The 21,507-nt window shown below is 35.6% G+C and overlaps 1 non-coding gene and 1 pseudogene across 1 annotated transcript; one reads left to right on the top strand and one right to left on the bottom strand.

Annotated features, from left to right (window-relative positions):
- Positions 1-21,507, top strand: part of LOC138704215 (lipase 3-like) — a 35,829-nt pseudogene that overhangs the window by 9,042 nt on the left and 5,280 nt on the right.
- TRNAS-GCU (transfer RNA serine (anticodon GCU)) lies at positions 9,510-9,582 on the bottom strand. Its single transcript has one exon. It is a non-coding gene; the product is annotated as a tRNA-Ser (tRNA).

Below are 21,507 nucleotides of genomic sequence, written 5' to 3'. Positions count from 1 at the left end.
ATTTTTTGGTGATGATAAATTTATAACAGTACTGTACAGTAGTGGCAAAAAAAAGCCGGACCGACCCTTGTAGCTGATTTCAGATCCTTGTTCACTCCAGAGCATGATAGACTGGTAACTAAGACTTTCGTGGTTCGAATCCTGCCTGGGAAGGAAACTTTTTTTTTTGTTCCTTATTCAAAATTATTCCCAATACTTTTCGATTGCTGGTAAAATTCATGTTCTGGGAATAATAAGTTAATTAAGTAGTAAAATATCGCTGCAATCGAAAAGTATTGGGAATAAATTTGAATAAGGAACAAGAAAAAGTTTCCTTCTCAGACAGGATTCGAACCACGAAAGTCTCAGTTACCAGTCTATCGTGCTCTGAGTGAACAAGGCTCTGAAATCAGCTACAAGGGTCGGTCCGTTTTTTTTTTTTTTTGCCGCTATTGTACAAAATTTCTTATTTAAGACAAAAATCAAATGATAACAAAGAAATGAATTTAGAATTAAGATAGAGTAAAGCAGCCACTCGCACCGAACACTGGATTCGAGCATGCTATTTATTTATATACTGGGTTACATCCAACGTGGGAAAGAGCTGCGTGTAGCATACCAACTGGGCTGGACTTGGTTTATCTCTTGTTTTGTGCTCCCGTATCCGGTTCCGGAGAACTCTAGTTTCTACATTGATGACACGGTGCAAAAAAAACATTTCGCACGTGTTAATGTACACAACGGAAGCTGAAGCTCACTTTCGAAGGCTGTAATAGTAATATGCGTTACAAGAGCGGTATGTTGACGTTTTCATGTTCGTGGAAAAGATTGAAAAAGCGAAACGTAGTTGAGCTTTTTTAATTTCCGAGAACATGAAAACAAACATACCGCTCGTGTATTGTACATTATTTTGTGCGAAGATCGTTTATTACATACCTGAAAGACGAATTTCTAATTAGTTGCAATGAAATCTCCATCTTGGTTTCTGTTCAATGACGGCAACTTTGGAAAACAAATATATCTATCTTCAACATTGTTTCTATAAAATGTTTTCTGTGTTTACTATACTCCAGCAGGCCGTGATATGCGTCTGTCTCTTTTTTTTCCCCCAGTCTATGATGAGTCTGGAATCTTGTTCATTTTTTCACGGCTTCCTTAATGTTACTTGCATTACAAATGCAGTAACTTTTGTGCGAGACCGTGCGTATATGCTTGTTTTCCGCACAGAACCAATACGCGGTAAGTGTGAAATACAACGAGTTAGAAAGAGAAAGATATAGAGTAGTCATTGCGCCGCCATGTTTGAAGAAAATTGAACGACCGTCGGTAATGAACTTATGCGCCCAAAACAAAGTGGGCGTGGTGATAACTGACATTAGAATCGTCAGCTGTCTTAATTTCGTATGCATAAATCAGTTAAACTGAAGTGGAAAAACCTAGTATTTCGTCAAATACGTGCTAGGAACTTAATCTAAACTTATGTACGCTAAATTTAAAACACTTGAGCTATTCCTAGAATGAATGCTTAAAAGAATAACCTAAGTAAAATTGTCATGTAGTATGACAAAAAGTCCTAGCAAATATACTGAAGAAAATGTTAATATTCCTAGGTTCTTTTAAATGCGACCTGCAAGATTGCCTATAAAATGAACGAGTATGATTCGGATGATTTTATTAAATTGTTTTCCCAGTCTCTACACGTTGCAAAACTATTTACTATACCATAAGATATAGAATGAAAGTAGGCCCTATCTGTAGTAAACAACCTTTTCCTCCAAGCTTGTAACGTGGGTGAAACATGACAAAACACGCTTTCAGTTTTTTTGTTACAGTAAAGTATAATTATTATCGAAATGTGAACGTGAGGCCAACAGCCTTTCAAGGGCTGTGGCACCACAGATAATTATTAGTGTATAATTGAGCACCCACGTACAATAATGGGGTAAGTAGTTACGAAATATATTCATACTTACCCCATTATTGCACGTGGGTGCTCAATTATGTTCTTTCATGTCCTTCCAGTCAAAATACTAACAACAATACGACCTACCCCAGAGTTTTGCGTTATTTTGGATGCGAGTGTCGAAATACAATTTTAATATTTGATTGCTATTACTAGGTTTGAAACGGAATTGTAGCGGTTTTATCCGTATTTAGTTTAACTTTATTACTAGTGAACCATTTATTTGATTAATCGTTTGTCTTCGAAATAGGCCTACTTCTTATAAGCTACAGCTCATCGTCTTCTTGTATAAGCAGTAAGGACAGAAGGAGCAGAAATAAAGGATGCCGGTGTCGAAATACAGTTTTAATATTGTATTGCTATTTGTTTTTCACTGGGTCTGAAACGGAATTGTGTGGTTTTATCCGTATTTAGTTTAAGTACATTACCAGTGAACCATTTATTTTGTTTATGCCGGGCGTTGTTACACATTTATGCATGAAAAAAAATGCTGCTAATTAACAAAACTATGGACTTAACTTCATAAAATTTACATGAAATATGATATATCAGTTGTCTTTTTCCTTTTGACATTGCAGTTATATGCAGCACACACAACAGGCATGTTTTTTCTTCGTTTTTTTTTTGTACTTTTTACCACCGTTATACAACATTGTAAGCAGACGAATTTTTACAAAGGTGGGCGCTTAGCTCAGATCTGCCGTGTGCGAAACACGGTGGCACCGCAAAGAGCGCTGTACAGGACAACATGGCCACTCTATAGTCTTCTCTTTCTAACTCGTTGGTGAAATACCACATTCAGTATTCCCAACGTAACATACATAACACTTTCCCTCTTCTTACCGCTTAAGCGCCACATTCATTTTACTGCTTTAGGCTTTTAACATATTATTTTTAGAGACGTTTAACATAGTAATCATTATAAATTGGAAACTTACCACTGCAATTTCACCTAAATTGCAATGTTAATTATTGTTTTTAAATATTTTCAAAAATTAAGTAAAGTCTACTACTCCACGAAACTTATTGCATTCCTGATACAAGTAACATTAAGGAAGCCGTGAAAAAATCAAAGAGATTCCAGATGCGGATGTTATTACTGCAATATGTTATATAAATAATATTGTTAAAATATTAAAATGAAAAATAAATCATTACATAACCTTACCGTTTGTTTTAAGTTCGCATTTATAGACTGGGGGAAAAAAAGACAGACATATCACGGCCTGCTGGAGTATAGTAAACACAGAAAACATTTTACTGCAACAATGTTGAAGAAAGATATTTTGGTGTTCCGAAGTTGGCGTCATTAAACAGAAACCAACATGGAGATTTCATTGCAACTAATTAGAAATTCGTCTTTCAGGTATGTAATAAACGATCTTCGCACAAAATAATGTACGATACACGAGCGGTATGTTTGTTTTCATGTTCTCGGAAATTAAAAAAGCTCAACTACGTTTCGCTTTTTCAATCTTTTCCTCGACCATGAAAACGTCAACATACCGCTCTTGTAACGTATATTACTATTGTGGTGTTGTAGAGTTTACTTAATTTTTGCAAATATTTAAAAACAATAATTAACAGTGCAATTTAGGTGAAATCGCAGTGGTAATTTTCCAATTTATAATTATTACTATATTGAACGTCTTTAAAAATAATATGTTAAAAGCCTAAAGCAGTAAAATGAATATGACGCTTAAGCGGTAAGAAGAGGGAAATTGTTATGTGTGTTACGTTGGGAATACTGAATGTGGTATTTCACACTTACCGCGTATTGGTTTTGTGCGGAAAGCAAGCAAATACGCACAATCTCGCACAAAATATTTAACTTCTTTCTTGGGCGTTTCCACGTAATCCGCGAGGTCACCCACAACTACCCCGTCTTGTCTTCCGCAGAGAGCAGTATCTTCGACCAGTTTGCGGTGCTTGCCGGTGAGAAAAAGTTCGTTCCAATAGTCAGTAACCGTCTGTAGCCATCGTGAGCATGCGCAGTACAGAAAAGACGTTCGAGCCGGAAACATGTACTGCAGTCGGACGTTCCAACAAACTTTTGACCAACGACCAACGAGTTATAATAACTCGATGCTTTTGACACGGATCCGGAACGATCAGAAGTAGTCGGCGGATTGACTGCGTGTCTTGGACTTGCGCATAAGCTCACCAGCGTCTCCTGGACATTGAAGAAAGACATGATGGACTGTTCAAATCAACGAGGTTAAGATGGAATGTGACAGTGCAGATGAATAATAAAACTAGAGATTTAATTTAAATTTTCGTCAGAATGAAAGATAATGAAAATTATTTGGGTACTGAAATAGTTAACGACAATTTCAACATGCAACTGCGATTAAAAGTATAATAAAGTATATAAATGTATAATTAAAAAAATATATTTTTATATGAAAGAGTCCCCCGACATCGAATTAGCGAAATTCTTACCTTCCATATTTTTGTTGTTGTTTTTTTTTTATAGAATATTATCGAAATTCTATTTTCTGCAATTTGAATTAATTGCGAAACGATAATAATAATTAAGCAGCCCGTTCTCAGACAAAGGTGATCACAATTACAGCATCTCTGGATTTAGTACACGATCCTTCGAAAAAAAGCGTTCCAACATTATCCAGTTGTGTTTCAATCCCGTAGCAAATACTCAACCAGCTTCATGGTTTGTACATGAACTGATACAGGAACCGCTTGTTGGAACGAAACTAGTCTAGCAGTCTAGCTCATGGCAAACGGAATGTGATGATTAAGGGTTAAGGATTTGATACGAACGGGTCTTATGGTCCTTTGTATTCGCAATTGTAAATATCCTGTAATTTAACCACAATATCAGCATGCTCTCTATATTTAACGTCATTCCATTAAAACTATATTTTGATTTTATATTTTTCCTCCGTTCACCACATCAAATGCTATTAAAAAAAAGCAATTTGAATAACTAGGGTAAATCTACCGTCCATTTGCGGGTGCGAGAAAGCCATTTAGCTAGATCGCGACTATGGGAAAATTCATTGAGGGGGTTAAATAATAATCAGAGATATATGAATTAAACAACAAAATAGAAGAATATAGAAATTCATGGATGTCTCACATTTCAAGGATGCAGGAGGACAGGATACCATATAAGTTTTGGAAATATAAACCTCGGGGAAGAAGAGATATTGGAAGACCAGCGAAAAGATGGATGGACCAATTTCAGTAGCTGCTACAGGAATCAATTTCCTAATGCATGAAGGATGATGATGATGATGAATTTCTACAAACTAATAATCTACCTACAAGTAAAATAAATTTACGGAGCACATTTAGAACTCTATCAAAAAACTTATTTGCGAACCTATCAGAGTGCTGCAGAACAGCGCTTACAATCGCGTTTATATTCGACCGGTTGCAAATCAACCGGCGAGGTTGGATATTCGTTCGGATATCCGGTCTTGAAGCGGTTGCGCCTGGCTAGACAGAACCACAGAGATAGAGGACAGAATACCAAGCGCATTTCACCATACAGGAACTCAGGTCACATTTTGTAACTACACAAATGGAGTAATTGAAGGAAATTTACTTTTCCGAATTAAAAAAGGATTACCTTGAAATTCTTAGGAAAATATTTGGGGCTAAGAGGGATGAAGTTACAGGAGAATGTAGATAATTACATAACGTAGATGCACGCATTTTATTCTTCACCTGACATAATTAGGAACATTAAATCCAAACATTTGAGATGGGCAGGGTATGTAGTACGTATGTGCGAATCCAGAAATACATATAGAGTGTTAGTTGAGAGGCAGGAGGGAAAAAGACCTTTGAGAAGGCCGAGAAGTATATGGGAGGATAATATTAAAGTGGATTTGAAGGAAGTGGGATATGATGATAGAGACTGGATTAATCTTGCTGACTGAGGATAAGGATCGATGGTGCACTTATGTGAGAGCAGCAATGAACCCGCGGTTTCCTTAAAAGCCATAAGTAAATAAGTTAGCTTGAAGTAGGGTTATAATTGTTTGGACACTTTGGTACATTTATCTTCATAACTAATATATAAATCAACTAATGGACACCGGTAACAATAAAGGAAATAAGCGTAATGAATAGATGAAATCTGACGTGTAAACAAATACAAGAATAAAATAAATTACAATTACTTACAAAAGAGAAGAGCAAATATGTACACAATTACTATTGTAAGGTTCATACTTTAAACTCAAAATACGTAGGCTATCTCTAAAAAAGTACTTGTTAATATAGCCTATGTCTTTTAATTATTCTAAGTGGATGTATTATTATTTCTCTAATAAATCGTTCTTAGGGAGATAACAAGTTATTAACAAAGATAAAAGCACTCTCAATTCTAATGACTGTAGTTTCATGATGCGTGCTTCAATCAATGAGGATAGAGGAGGAAATATCATTTGAAAGGTACACGATGATAATCGCGTCCTTGCTACGATTCTTGGAACCCCTGGATGGCTCAATATTGTCTGTTTTTCATGATCCAGAGCCGTCCAACCGAGTGAGACTAGGACATTCGTTAAATCGAACATTGGACTACTCTGCGAGACGGAAGAGCTTCGCATACTGTCTATAGCGCCAGGCGTTCTGTCTATTCTATCTTTCGTAACCAGTTATGCAGGTTTCTAGTTGCTAACCAATAGGTTCGCTACCATCGTCTTGTCACAGACAATAAGAAATAGTACCGGCACAGTCTGTTGTTCCTAGTACCCTCACAACTTAAGCTTCGTGACTGGATGTATAGTCCAGTCGCTCTAATTTCCGGCAGCCAATCGCGTTCCAGGTCGGCTACATTTAAAACGTGTGCGTCTTGTGATTCGCTGATTCATTTCTTAAGGCTCTATAAATACTTAATATAATCGCCCGCCATTTTAGCTCTTTTGTTGGCGTTCGCAGAAAGCACACGAAGACGTTATTTGCCGCTCAATTATTTGCTGAATTACATTGCGTTTGATTTATTATCATAGGAGCTACGACATGATAATGTTTAACGGTGTGGGAAATAGATTCCTCGTATGGTAGCTCGACAACGTAAGAACAAAAATATCGAACGATACTACCTACCTAGACTTTGTAGAGCCTTCACTTTCTAAGACGTAAGCAAATAGGCGGAGTCACGCCGGAAATAACAGCATCGGGACTATAGATATTAGACTGTGGCGATACTGTTATATACAAAAATGGATCACGGATACACTACACAGCGCTTAGAAACACGAAAAAAACAAGAATTCTTAAAAATATAACGTACTTCTGAGTGATATAATCGATTTAGTTTTAAAATATTTAAAAGTTCTTGTAAAAAAGATATATTTTAAGTAAAAAAACTCCGAGATTTATGTGTTTACTATATATTTCCTGAAAATATGTATTTACATAATTTTTTTGTGAAAACATGTGTTTTTATGTGAAATAAAATTCGGGTTTTAAACTTGAAACTACATAATTCGGAATTTTTAACTTTGTTAACTGTGTTTTATCACACGCAAAAAGAATATTTAATTACATAGAATCCGCTCCTTCATCATGACTCTCTGTCGGTCGTTCTTAATGAAATGCAGAACTCCACTAACCATACGGTTAGCAGATAATCATGAGAATCCGTGCAGTTGGCGCCGACACCTCAGATTTCGAATACGATAAAATTACATTGTAAACGTATATAGGCCTACAGGATTTTTAAAAAGTGGCGCATAATTGCATAATATTTGGGACTAAAGGGGATGAAGTTACAGGAGAATGGAGAAAGTTACACAAAGCAGAACTGCACGCATTGTATTCTTCACCTGGCATAATTAGGAACATTAAATCCAGACGTTTGAGATGGACAGGGCGTATAGCACGTATGGGCGAATCCAGAAATGCATATAGAGTGTTAGTTGGGAAGCCGGAGGAAAAAAAGCCTTTGGGGAGGCCGAGGCGTAGATGGGAGGATAATATAAAAATGGATTTGAGGGAGGTGGGATATGATGGTAGAGACTGGATTAATTTCGCTCAGGATAGGGACCGATGGCGGGCTTATTTGAACCTTCGGGTTCGTTAAAAGCCATTTGTAAGTACTAAGGCATAATTGCAATTCAAATTTAATTAGAGGATTTCACATAAATCTCAGACACGTCAAACCTTGTATTTAGAGAGGAATATTTTACGCAAATGAAATATTTTTCTATTAATTATTGTTGTGAGAGTTACGAAGTCATCGAAAACATGGGGATTTTAACTTCAAGTCAAATTTTCGTATCAACGTTAAACATTATTTTGTTAAGGGCAATTCAATGTTCATGTTCCAGATCAAGATGGTGCGGTACACCCATGCGATTTACGTGCTGGTGGCACTTCAGCTGTTCCAATATGTCGCAACGGAATCTAACCCTGATGAAAGCCTTACTACGGTAATGTATTGAACTTTGGTTTGGGTTCTAGTTTGGGGAAGTATTGTTTCCTACACGTGGTGTGATGTCTTTCTTTTACAGCCGGAACTGATTGCGAAGTATGGATACCCGGTGGAGACGCATACTGTCACCACCGCTGACGGATACATACTGACGATGCACCGTATCCCCGACAGCAAGAAGTGTGTTACAGACGCCGTCAAGAAGGTGGTTTTCTTGCAGCACGGTCTCATGTGCAGCTCTGCCGACTGGATAATACTGGGACCTGAGAAATCTCTAGGTATATACTGACGTACTGTACGTTTTTTTCTGCAGTCACGAGCAAGTCCTTCCACTCACTTCGATTAGGGCATAACATGAATAAAAATTACGAATGCCATCGGATTCTTCTAATTTTTAAAAAGAAATATTAAATTTTTGTGTCTGCACATATATCTGTCAAACATTTTATGGTCACATGCAGAAAAACATAACTTTGTTAGTGTATGTCTTCCAATTGGGAAAAGCTTGCGTTTCTCGAGCTAAAAGCGCGATTTGTATAAACCTTAATAAAATCTATAAGTTCCAACCGATTCTGCTAATTATTTCATAGAGTGTTTAATATGCGTGCTTACATCGTTATCTATCATTAGTTTCGATTTTCGTCACAAAGAAAAAGTTTGTAAAGTTCTAGTTTTTGTGGGAATTTAAGGCATATAAACATGAACAAAAATTACAAATACCATCGGATTCTTCTAATCTCTTTAAAAAATATTAAATTTGTGTGTCTGCGCACATATCTGTCAAAAGTTTCATGGTCGCATGCAGAAAAACATAAGTTTGTTAGTTTATGTCTTCCAATTGCGAAAATCTTTCGTTTCTCGTGCTAAAAACGCGATTTGTATAAACCTTAATAAAATCTATAAACTTCAACCGATTGTGCTAATTCTTTCAGAAAGTGTTTAATACGTGCGTTTACAACGTTATCCATCATTAGTTTCGATTTTCAACCCAAAGAAAAAGTTTGTAAAATTTTAGTTTTTGCGGGACTTTAAGTGCGAGGAAAAACTTTGTACGGTGAAGTTCGGTGGTGTACAATTTTTGTTACTATCACTCGACTCAGGGGAATTATAAATTGCAATACACTCTTATACTGAATAAATTGAAGGGAAAAATTGTTCCTGGACCGGGTATCGATCCCGGGACCTTTGGCTTAGCGCACCAACGCTCTACCGACTGAGCTACCCAGGAACTTCACCCGACACCGTCTCAATTTTTCCTTTTTTTATCCACATAACTCGAGTGGGCTGACAAGACGCCAGAAACCCAATCGAGTGCACTCAAACTCTGTGTGACTTGAAATTGATGTCCCTGTATATCGCTTGAGTCTCTCTTTCAAGTTGCTGACAGTAGCCTGCATGCACTGCTACAGTTCATTTCTCTTGGCAGCGCATTTCCATCGTGGAAGTCTCTCACAGGGCTTGTCATTGACATCAGCAAGGTTCCTTCTTGGGGAAAAAGTGCAAATTATTGTGAAAAAAAAATGTAACTTCAGGGACATGTAGCAGCCCATAGGTCTACTTCTGAATTCAACTCTGTTAACTACTTATCTGTAGTTGGGTGCTCTATTTTTTTCAATAAACATTTCAGAACGTTTCTTAAGCTACCTTTTCATTTCATTACAGCATCGCAGCAAATTTCTTATATTTTTAAGAACCCTAATTTCAGGACCAATGAAAATACCATGATTAATTATAGCATCACTAATTTTTTTTGTTTAACGACGCTGTATCAACTACTCGGTTATTTAGTGTCGATGGGATTGGTGATAGCGAGATGGTATTTGGCGAGAAGAGACCGAGGATTCGCCATAGATTACACTACCTGACATTCGCCTTACGGTTGGGGAAAACCACGGAAAAAATCCGACCAGGTAACCAGCCCAAGCGGAAATCAGACCCACACACGAGCGCAACTCCGGGTCGGCAGGCAAGCGCCTTATCCGACCGAGCTGCGCCGATGGCTACATCACTAATTTCAAGGAATTTACTCTGTATATTGCAATGCCTTTCCCTGGCCATCACGCAATTTTTCATCAACACAAGTTTGATATGTAGTCGAAACAAGAATATTTTCTTTGGTTCTAACAGAGATTCATTTCTTACAGTCTGTTCCAGGTTCATTTGATTACTAAAATGTATTTAAAATTAAGATATTGCAGTAAATAAGACACTTACATGGTTACAATTCGTGTTGCCTAGACATGTTTCTAGACACCGCCGTCCTATCATCAGTACTATCTGAAAGGAGAGTGAAAATCTATTGTAATATGAATATGTTCAACTAATGTTATGATGTTAATGTTATAACATTGATTTGACAGACTGTATGTATATAAAAGGTGAAAATGGACATAGTATAGATAGAATGGACTTACAGAGCCAGATCAGCTGACGTTCTTGCTGAAATGGATCGCTGGCTGACTGAAGCGCGTAAGTTTAGCAGTGTTGCCAACACATAAATTGTATCCCCGTCAGTATAACACCTGGAAATCCGTCAGACTCCGTCAAAATAAAAAAAATAAGACCGAATATATATATATATATATATATATATATATATATATATATACATACATATTAACAGAACATACTTACCAATCCTGATTAAAATAATAATTCGTCAACATCTAACTTGATTACGAGGAAATCTGAAACAGGGGATTCTTGAACATAGTACGAAACAGGCAGGGCTGTTCAAATAAAAAGTAAAATCTCCCAAAAATGAAACAATTAAAAATGACAGCAGCTAAAAATGTCAAAAGACTATGTAAATCGTAATTTCCGCCAGAAAATCCGTCACCCGTCAAAGCCATTTTTTTCCCGTCCGCTACGTTGAAATTCCGTCACTTTTGACGGAATTACCGTCCAGTTGGCAACACTGAAGTTTAGGACTGTGTATACGTACCGAACTACGTTGGTCAAGTTGAGGACCAATATGTAAATCTATGAGAATGTTCTTGTCAACTGGGGGCTTTATCATTTATATTATTATGACTTTTTAGTTTATGTTTATAAATTTCTAAGGATTCCAAAATTTTAAGTGCCTGACCTTTATTTTGTAAGTGTAATATAGTCATAACCGATTCAATATAGAAATAGGCTATGTAAAGAAATGTTGATTATTATAAATATGTTCATTGAAGGCTGATTGAAAAATATTATTGTGCGAAACCTGTCTGATTTCTTTATATCTTATATTAAAGATGTTTATTAATTTGTCCTACAGGATAATATCTGTAATATTGACAATTAATATTTGAGGAAACATTCAAGGAGGATTGTTCGATCCGGTGCTATGGATTGAATTCGGCGTAGCCCAGTGGTCAGAGCGCTTGGTACGTAGAACCAAGGACCCGGGTTCGATCCCCGGCGCCGGAGCGAATTTTTCTCCTCAAATATTAATTTATATTTTATGTTGAAAGTCCTTTCAGTCTGACCTATAGGCCTAATTACAATTATAAAATTGGCATTCTAATTTGTAAACTCCTGAAGAGTTAAATTTATTGTAGTTTTGTTCAAAATTAGTAAATAACTTTTTTGTAATGTTTTATTGGTTCTATAGGCTATTTCGTATTTAAACGTCTTGAAAGTGTTAATAATTAGATTTATGAAGTTATTACAAATGTGAAAGTAAAAAAAAAAATGTTTTCTTTAATCTGAAAGAGTTTAGTATTTTCATTAATTAATATTTTTTATTTGTCCGTTTTATTATATTGTCTACTAATAACTCTTATATCCATTTTCAGAGGCAATTGTGTACATGATTTCTAATTCATTTTTGCAGTCTTGTTCAATCATAGGTATATTTGTAAGTCTATTTATTAAACTATTAAGACTGACTATTTTATATTGAGCTGGGTGGTTGGAACATGAAGGAATCAAATGCGTGGTTTGGGTTGGTTTCCTATAAATTTTAAACTGAAATGTATTATTGCTTTCCTCTATATGTGATGTTAAGAAAATCTGTCTTGTTATTTGTTTCATCTTCTTTTGTAAATGAGACTTTGGAATTAATTTTGTTAATAGTATCTAAAAGGACTTCCGACGTGGTGTCATGATATATGACCAAAGCATTATCTACGTACCTTACCCATTTTGTAATATGTTGTTTATTGCGTTCAATTAACATATTTTCTAAATTGTTAAGAAAGATGTCAGCCATAATTCCAGAAAGGGGAGAACCCATAACTAATCCATTCTTTTGTTTGTAAAAATGTACCATTCAATGTAAAATAATTTTGATTATTACAAATTTGTAACAGCTTGTTTCTATTGTTTCTTTAATTGAAATGTTTGTAAGTTATACATAATATCAGACACATCAAAAGAAGTAATTCTACTGTTCACAGCTATTGGGGTGTTATTTAACATCTCTATTAATGATTGTTGTTATTTATGCTGTAGTTTTTTATGTATTTGAATCAGCTGATCTGGCTGTGTAAATACTCATTTTATACGATGTCCATTTTCACCTTTGATACACTCGTACGTACAATTTGTCAAACCAATATTATGACATTAATATCGTAACATTAGTTCAACTCATTCATATTGCAATACATTTAAATAATAATAGGCCTAATAATAATAATAATAATAATAATAATAATAATAATAATAATAATAATAATAATAATAATTTATTTTAGCTGGCAAAGTTAAGGCTGTAAAGCTTTCTCTTCCACTCAATCAGCAAAAAGTATACATACATATGAATGAACTTACAAGCTACAAAGAATTTAACAATTTGATTTAGATAAAAGTTACGTGTATACAAGAGTTACTTATGAATTAAACAGTAAAATACCGTACTATGAACTATTAATTAAACAATGAACAACAAACTGTGTAGCAGAATTAAACTAAAATACATAGAATGTTAATATATTTCAAATAATATTAGATAATAGGAAGAGATTATTATGAGACAATTGTGAAAATACCGCGCTATCAAGATGTATGTCTAAAGAAAGAAGTTACCATATAGTCAGTGACCGTTTAAGTCAGTATAATTTGAGTGAATTGCTAAGAAGGTTATCCTTTAAGCTATTTTTAAAAATGTTTACTGTCTTACAGCCCTTAATACTTTGTGACAAGGAATTCCATTGTCGCGAGGTGGAGACTGTAAAAGATGAGGAGTGACAATCTGTTCTATGAAGAGGTATACTTAGCGTGCCACAGATAAGTGACCTGGTATTTACGCACATTTTCAACTTGTTTATGACAGGATAGCTGCTGGCTGACGCTTGTTATGATGTTTGGATGGGAAATGCTCGTGGAAACACATACTCCAAGGACCACACAACTTACAGCACTACAAGCAATGAATTCTGGGATTTCAGGTAACAATGTCTGAAATGTCGAGTATGAAATACCTTTCAGGTATATTTAAAATATTTTACCTAAAAGAAAAAAAGAATTTTACATCTTTTGGAGTTTTAACAGTAACAAAAGATAAAGCTATGTTATTATCTAATCTAGGTAGTTCTAACATGACATGTTTAGATGCTTTCTTCTTCTATGATTCACATAGAAACTATTGCAATACTGTAAGAAAGGTACTTTAAGATTCTTACAGAAACTCAAATACTGAAGAGAAGATCCTAGTCATGTTTTTCCTCTCTCTGTCTGCTTGTTCGCCCTATGTTTCTGTTTTCTTTCAAAGATTTTGATTTCATTTCATTTAGTATCGATCAGTATATAAATGTTTGTTTTCAAAATCTGATTTTCACTTTCATTTTATTTTTACGGGAAAGAGAAAAATTGCTGGCTTTGAAATATATTAAATAAATAATACGCATGTTTATTCTTATCTTAGACATATTTTACACCATTCTGTGTACTACACATAAATGTATTGGAATATTTTATAGTTTACAAACTATTTCTAAATGAAAATATAAAATAATAGATTTTGGCCTAAATGAACAAAAAGTAGAAGGTTTTGAAAAATAAATCATACTTTTAAACATCATTTTTTCAGTGGCAAATAGCAGGAATTGGCAAAAAAAACTTTAGAATTAGATTCAGAATGTAAGAAATATGTTTATTATGTTATTGAGTCCAAATCTGTTTTTGAGCAAAATAGCAGGTTTTTGGAAACAAACCATCCATAAACATCCAAGAAGCTCTCATATGAATATGTCAACTATATTTTTAAACGAAAAGTAATATTTCATTGAAATCCCTTAAATGAAAATTATAGATAATTACTACGCTCTAATAACTTTCTTCTTTATTTCTTTCTCCATGATATTTTGTTTGTCCAATGGCGGGTACTTAATCTTTTGCTTCATTCATTCATTCATTCATTCATTCATTCATTCATTCATTCAAGCGTCACGTTCTATGACCGACGCGTCGAAGCTTTAGCTACTGTACTTTGCCACCGTAGGGGCTGGCCTGGTGCACTATGGGAGGCGAATTACACGTCATCGTATGATGATCATTTAGTGCAGAAGTGATGGAATTACGGTAGGAAAAATCCAGAGAAAACCTTCTATCAAGTACCGTCTTTGTCCTCCACGAATTCCACTTGTGATTCGAACCTGAGTTACCACCATGAAAAACAGACGCTCTAGCTCTTCATCTAACAAAAGACTATGCTAAATTAAGCAATATAGGCCTACTGTTGTTCAATGTGCTGCGTTGAAGTTTGACATCATTAGCAGTCTTGCTCTCCAATATTTTGCAATAGGCTAAGCATTACTAACTAACTTCCAGATGACATTCATCTATATCTTCATCGCTCTGATATAAAACGCAACCCGGTGAGGAACGAATTTTAACACGGACCAAATGTTTTGCCAGGTAGTCATGGAAGCTAGAAGAAGGAAGGTGCAATCGCCTTTTTAGTGAGTCATCAGGAATGGTTTCTGGATTTTGAACGGACTGTTCCCTTTGTTGTAATGGTTCTCCAAGTGTTGATATTTATTACTTTACATGTATTTAGCAATGTAGAAATATGTCCCTAAAATGTAAGGTTCAGAATTAAATAACTATAAATTTAAACCATCTCGATTATGTTAGTTAATTATATGAACATTTTCGTAATATGTCAGACTCACTTCATCGGTGGAAGGGAGACAAAATAAAGCAATAGAAAAAGTACATATGCATTACTTGCCCCGTGTGTCTGTCCTTGTTGCCGAGTTAAAGCCAAATGAACTGTTCCTACGCACTATCTTTAGACTTATTTTACTAGGTATGTTCTTGTTGGCCTCCACGTTCTCCAGACCTAAATTCATTGAACTTTCATTTTTGGGGCTACTTGAAAACATATATTTATTCACAACCGATTCCCAACATTACACGACGACTGCGGGCTTGCATTCAGGCTGAAGTGGAAATTTTTGGCACGTCCTGTAATGGTAAACAGCGCCACAATACACGTACAAAAATGGCCATAACTTGAAACCAAGATCAAATGCAACAAAGTTTATAAGAACTTTTTGCATTGTGTTTGTATCCTGTCCGTTGGTGAATTGGGTCGCACATGTTACGAAACTGAAGAGCATTTGTTATTTGTATGGCACTGTTTATTTTCAGTTGGCACGAGATGGGCATATACGACCTACCAGCAGAAATCGACTACGTGTAGGCCCAAACTGGGCAAGCGAAATTATATTATGTGGGTCACTCCATGGGAACGACGATGTTCTACGTGTTTACGTCAATGAAACCAGAATACAATTCCAAGATCCAACACATGACCAGCCTTGCACCCGTCGCCTTCATGAAGCACATGGCCAGTCCCTTGGTGCAATTTGCTGCCAATTTCCCCGGCGGCCAGGTTTGTGAATGCCTTCGTACATTCATCCAAATAATTACTAGTTCTTTAACATAATATGATCGAATAGGACTACTACACCAGATCATCACCATTATCATCATCATCAACAACACCAATCTTCAAGGCTCAGGGGTTTTGTAACGTTTAGCATTAGACTTACTACAATGTGGTCAGCAAGGCGCGATCACTGCTGGACACAATACCAGGGAGAGGCTCGCAATCAGTAGGAATTGAGGTAAATCTTCAATTTTTTTTCTGGAATCCGACAAAACACGCTAAGTTTATAAGCAAAAATGATATTGTTTGAAATAAAACGGAGGCTACTACACCAGATATGCCTTACTCTAATTTTATCAAAATAATGGTCAAGAAATATTTTTCTGTGAATTCTTAGGAAAAACTCCAATTTTAATTATCTAATCTAGACAGGACTAATTCTACTCTTATGTACCTCTTAACTACCCCTACATATCTATACAGTATAACTATCTTATCTATCCATCGTTCTTCCATTTATCCATCTATCGATCCATTCATCGATCTACCCTCCTATCAATCCGTCCATTCATCTATTCATCTGTCGACCCATCCATCGATCTAGCCATCCATCTATCGATCCATTCACTCATCAATATATCCATCTACTCATCTATCGATTCATCCATCCATCTATCGATCCATCCATCCATCCATCCATCCATCCATCCATCTATCTATGGATTTCATCCATCGATTCGTCCATCCACCGATCTGTCCAACCATCCGTCCATCCATCTCTTGATCCGTCTATCTATTTATCGATTCATCCATCCATCGATCCACTCATCCACCGATCCATCAATTCACCCACCTATCCATCAAACTATCCATCTATCGATTCGTCCATCCATCTATACATTCACCATCTATGTATCTGTCTATTATTCTGTCTAATCTACTTATCTAATTTAATCTACCTGTCTAATCTAATCTATCTACCCATTGATCTATCCACTTATTAATTCTTCCATCTATTCCTCTATCGACCCGTCCATCCAATTCATCCATTCTTCTACCCAACCATCTACAAATTGTATCTGCACGACTATCTTCCCTTCTGAGCAATTGTATGTAAGGATTTTGTAAAGTGCTTGGCAATTTTGAATAAGACACAAGAATTTCATTATGGTGCTCTTAATTAACAAAATAATATTATAAATGTTGATACAACTAATTTCACTCCCGTTACAATCAGTGCTCAAAATGTTGACCTTGAATTTTAGGACCATATTGTATAGTAGCCTATTTACAGCACCGCTTCACTGGCTGACATATTACGCCTTCTAGGAATCCGAAAGTTGTGCACACTCTGTGGTAAGTGCAATATTACGAAAGTCAAGATCATAGACCTACTGTTGATATGAACCACAAAAGACTTCCAACGGAATCAAGTCAGGTGAACGAGCTGGTAACAACGTTCGATACATTATGTGCCTAAACTTTTCTTTGATGTGACTTCCAATCACAATGATGTGTATCATTTGTTATTTGCCTAGAGCGAATGGGAACGGTTTGTTCACTCGCTCTCTCCTCCCATTTCTCTTCACCCTTTCCTTTCTCTCTCTAGAATCGAAAAACCAAGTAAATTATTTTAGAAACTGTAGGTCTATACCGCAATGTTTAACCAGAGTGAAAATATATTATGTCACAAATAAGCATTTGGTTATTCTCCTTTATCAATACGTAGTACTGATCTATTTTGCAAAAAGGTGTGTAGAAACTGAACATTTTTAGTTTTGCAAAGTAAATCTCTTTAACAATAATAAAAAGAATAAGGACAGTAGTAATGTAACAATAAATACATTGAAAGTATACAAATGCATAAATTCATTTCTGAGAAAACACAGAGGAGAACAAATCATTTTAGCAGTAGCTATACAGCAGAGTCAATAAAGGGAAAAAGTCCCTGCACCACTCTCTACAAACAGCACTCTGACAATATCATAATGTTAAGTTAAATGGCAAGAAGACTTCATCAAACATTGGTTCTATATATCAAGACAAATATTTTCCCTGAACACCCTCTTAGAGTTGCTAGATTTCATAAAATCCCTGAATGTAGGTATGTGCGTGTTTTATTTATGTATACAGAGTGATTGACGAGGATTTACCGTCCCTTACGGACCTTATTTCCGAAGATATTTTGAGCAAAAAAAGTTATATAAACATTTGTCCTAATTTCAATATTTTCAGAATTACACTAATTTGAAGTTGTTTGTAAAATATCATTATTCTTCAGTTTCAAGGGAAAAGGAATATTACAGATAAAGAATGAACTATTTGGGAATATAATTTCTTTAATTAGCTAGTATTCTGATCTGAAGCTAAAAAAGTGTTGTGAATTCCATAGTTGCTTTGTGCAGATTTTTTTTTTATTTTTTACTACAAAATTACATTTTCTTACGCACTTATCACAACAATTGTTACCAATCTCCGCCATTTTGTAAATTCTTTAAGACTGTATATTAGGATGTATAATTAAATTGTAAAGAATCAAGTTCCTAAAGTCATATGATTTGTAACAATTTTTGTGATAAGTGCGTAAGAATGATGTCATTTTAGTTAAAAATTGAAAAATAAAATCTGTACAAAACAATTAACAACACACTTTTGCCTTCAGAAAATTGGCCAGTTGAAGAAATGACACTTCTCAATAGTTCATTCTCTATTTGTAATATTTTTTTTACCCGTAAAACTAAATAAAAAAGATATTTTACTAACAACTTCAAATTAATGTAACTCTGAAAATATTGCGATTAGGACAAATGTTTATTTGACATTTTTTGCTCAGAATGTCTTCGGAAATAAGCTCCGTAAGTAACGGTAAATCCTCGTGAATCACCCTGTATATAGTATATGTGCGATGATTAGTTTCAGGAACTGTAATGTTTTAGACATATTATTATTATTATTATTATTATTATTATTATTATTATTATTACAAACAGATTTACAATGGTAATATCACATCTTCCTGTGACCAATGCCCTATGTTCTTTTTTTTTTTCAATTATTTACATCTTCCCAAGCCCGTTCTTGCAGTCCTTTCTCTGCCAATACTTTATTTATGTCTTCCAACCAGGTGTTTTGTGATCTACCTCTGCCTCCCCTTCCCTCTGGAATCCAATCTAAAATTCTACTTGATAGCCTTCCATGTAGGTTTCAGACATAGACTAACTTTTATAATGATATTTAAGTAATAACTAATGACTTGTTCAATTAAACATTCCCGCCTTTTTCTTTCTGACTCTTCACTTTAGCTTGGTATGGAAGCAATAGAGCTGCTTGGCGTGGGAGAACTCATGCCCAGTAATGCCTTCATGCAGATTCTGGCAGATATCGCTTGCTCGGAAGGTTCTGTGCTTCAACCAATGTGCGAAAACATATTATTCCTCTTAGTTGGCTACGATCCTTCTCAACTCAATGAGGTAAGCTCTTAAATAAGATTGCTTACTTCTGTAATTCTACATCACGAAGTTTCTCTGCCCGCCTCCATTTTACTATTTAAGTTGAAAAAATATATTTAATCGTCATTTCTTATACAATCTCTTCTTGGACATTCTTAACCCTCTGCACCCTGTATTTACTCTTAACTCTCTCCTTAGTAATCCACTATTATCTTCTTATATGTTATAACTAGGGCTGAAGAAAAGTACTGGTACCAGGGTAGTAAATAATTTCTATATACATTTGATGAAAGAGTGATGGAACGGAGAAAAATTCTCTCCGGCGCCGGGATTTGAACCCGGGTTTTCAGCTCTACGTGCTGATGCTTTATCCACTAAGCCACGCCGGATACAACCCCGACGCCAGTTAGAATCGTCTCAGATTAAGCTCCATCTCTTGGGTTTCCCTCTAGTGGCCGCCCTCTCCACTACGTCATAGATGTCTGTGAACGCAGGACCGAAGTCCATACATGTGTTGAGGTGCACTCGAATGAGTGACTGGTTGGCCGGGATCCGACGGTATGGGCGCCGTCTTAAATCACAAAGTGATTTATTACGCATATCATATATATATATTTTGATGTACCGAAGTACATATGATATTTCCATGCAGATATTCTGCGTCATCATATGATGAAAGAGTGATGGAACGGAGAAAAATTCTCTCCGGCGCCGGGATTTGAACCCGGGTTTTCAGCTCTACGTGCTGATGCTTTATCCACTAAGCCACGCCGGATACAGCACGTCTGCATGGAAATATCATATGTACTTCGGTACATCAAAATATATATATCTATATGCATTGTTTACAAACTACGTCCCGTTGTCGGGTGTCTCTACTGTCTGTACAGAGCAGATAGAGTGAACATTTGACATTTCTCAATAGTAGACCTGCTTAAGTGACGTGAGATTGTATCAGAATGCCGAAACAAAAATCCAACAAAGAACAGCTAATATGGCGACTGAATTCAGAACATGGGGAAAATGTGTTTAATTAAATGGTACAGTAATAATATTTTTTGTAAATTTAATATTCGTTCCGAGTTAATCAATTTGAAACCCAAGTAATCCTGTAAACGTAAATTCTATTATGAGTTCATTCATATGGAGCGGACCACTACCGTAACAAGTCGCACGTGCACACAAACATTTTGTAAACACAGATCTCTACGTACGATGCAGTGTAGCCTATAACCAATCATTTTTTTTTTCACCCCTACTTAAAACTTTACTAGAGAGCGCATTTGGGGTTTGTAAACCACAAGGTTAACTGCAACATTGACTATAAGTACGGCCATAAGCAACACGTAAGGCTGTGCAGTGTATTGTCCTCATACAGCCAGAACAGAAATAAGCTTGTCGATAACAATCGTTTGAGCTACATACTTCTAATGTTCTGTGAATGCACTTTAAATTAAAAACCACCTATTAATCATTTGCATTTTACATTACTAGGTTTACAATTTAGTATGTTACAGCAATATAATACTAGTACATTATGCAACGAGCCTATAATGATAGTAATTAAGAAGCGAGTATGCATGTTTATGAAACGAGCGCAAGCGAGTTTCATAATTTTCATACGAGCTTCTTAATTACCATTATAGGCGAGTTTCATACGACTTTTTATGCTCGACCATATTTCTAACTTGAAATTACAGTATTCAGATGTATACATTTTATTTGTATCTGACAAGATCGGAAGTGACCTTGTTCTAGGTCGTGAATTGTGAGATGTGCGCAGACGCGAAAGTATTGATTTTTTCCGAGGAACAATAATGTCATTGACCTTGTGTAATCCGTTAAACTTGGTATAACTTTGATTATTGAATTCGAC

The sequence above is a fragment of the Periplaneta americana genome, chromosome 8, assembly GCF_040183065.1.
Source record: "Periplaneta americana isolate PAMFEO1 chromosome 8, P.americana_PAMFEO1_priV1, whole genome shotgun sequence".
NCBI lineage: Eukaryota > Metazoa > Arthropoda > Insecta > Blattodea > Blattidae > Periplaneta > Periplaneta americana.
Note: the sequence above shows the minus strand (reverse complement) of the source record. Positions and strands in the feature narration are given on the sequence as shown.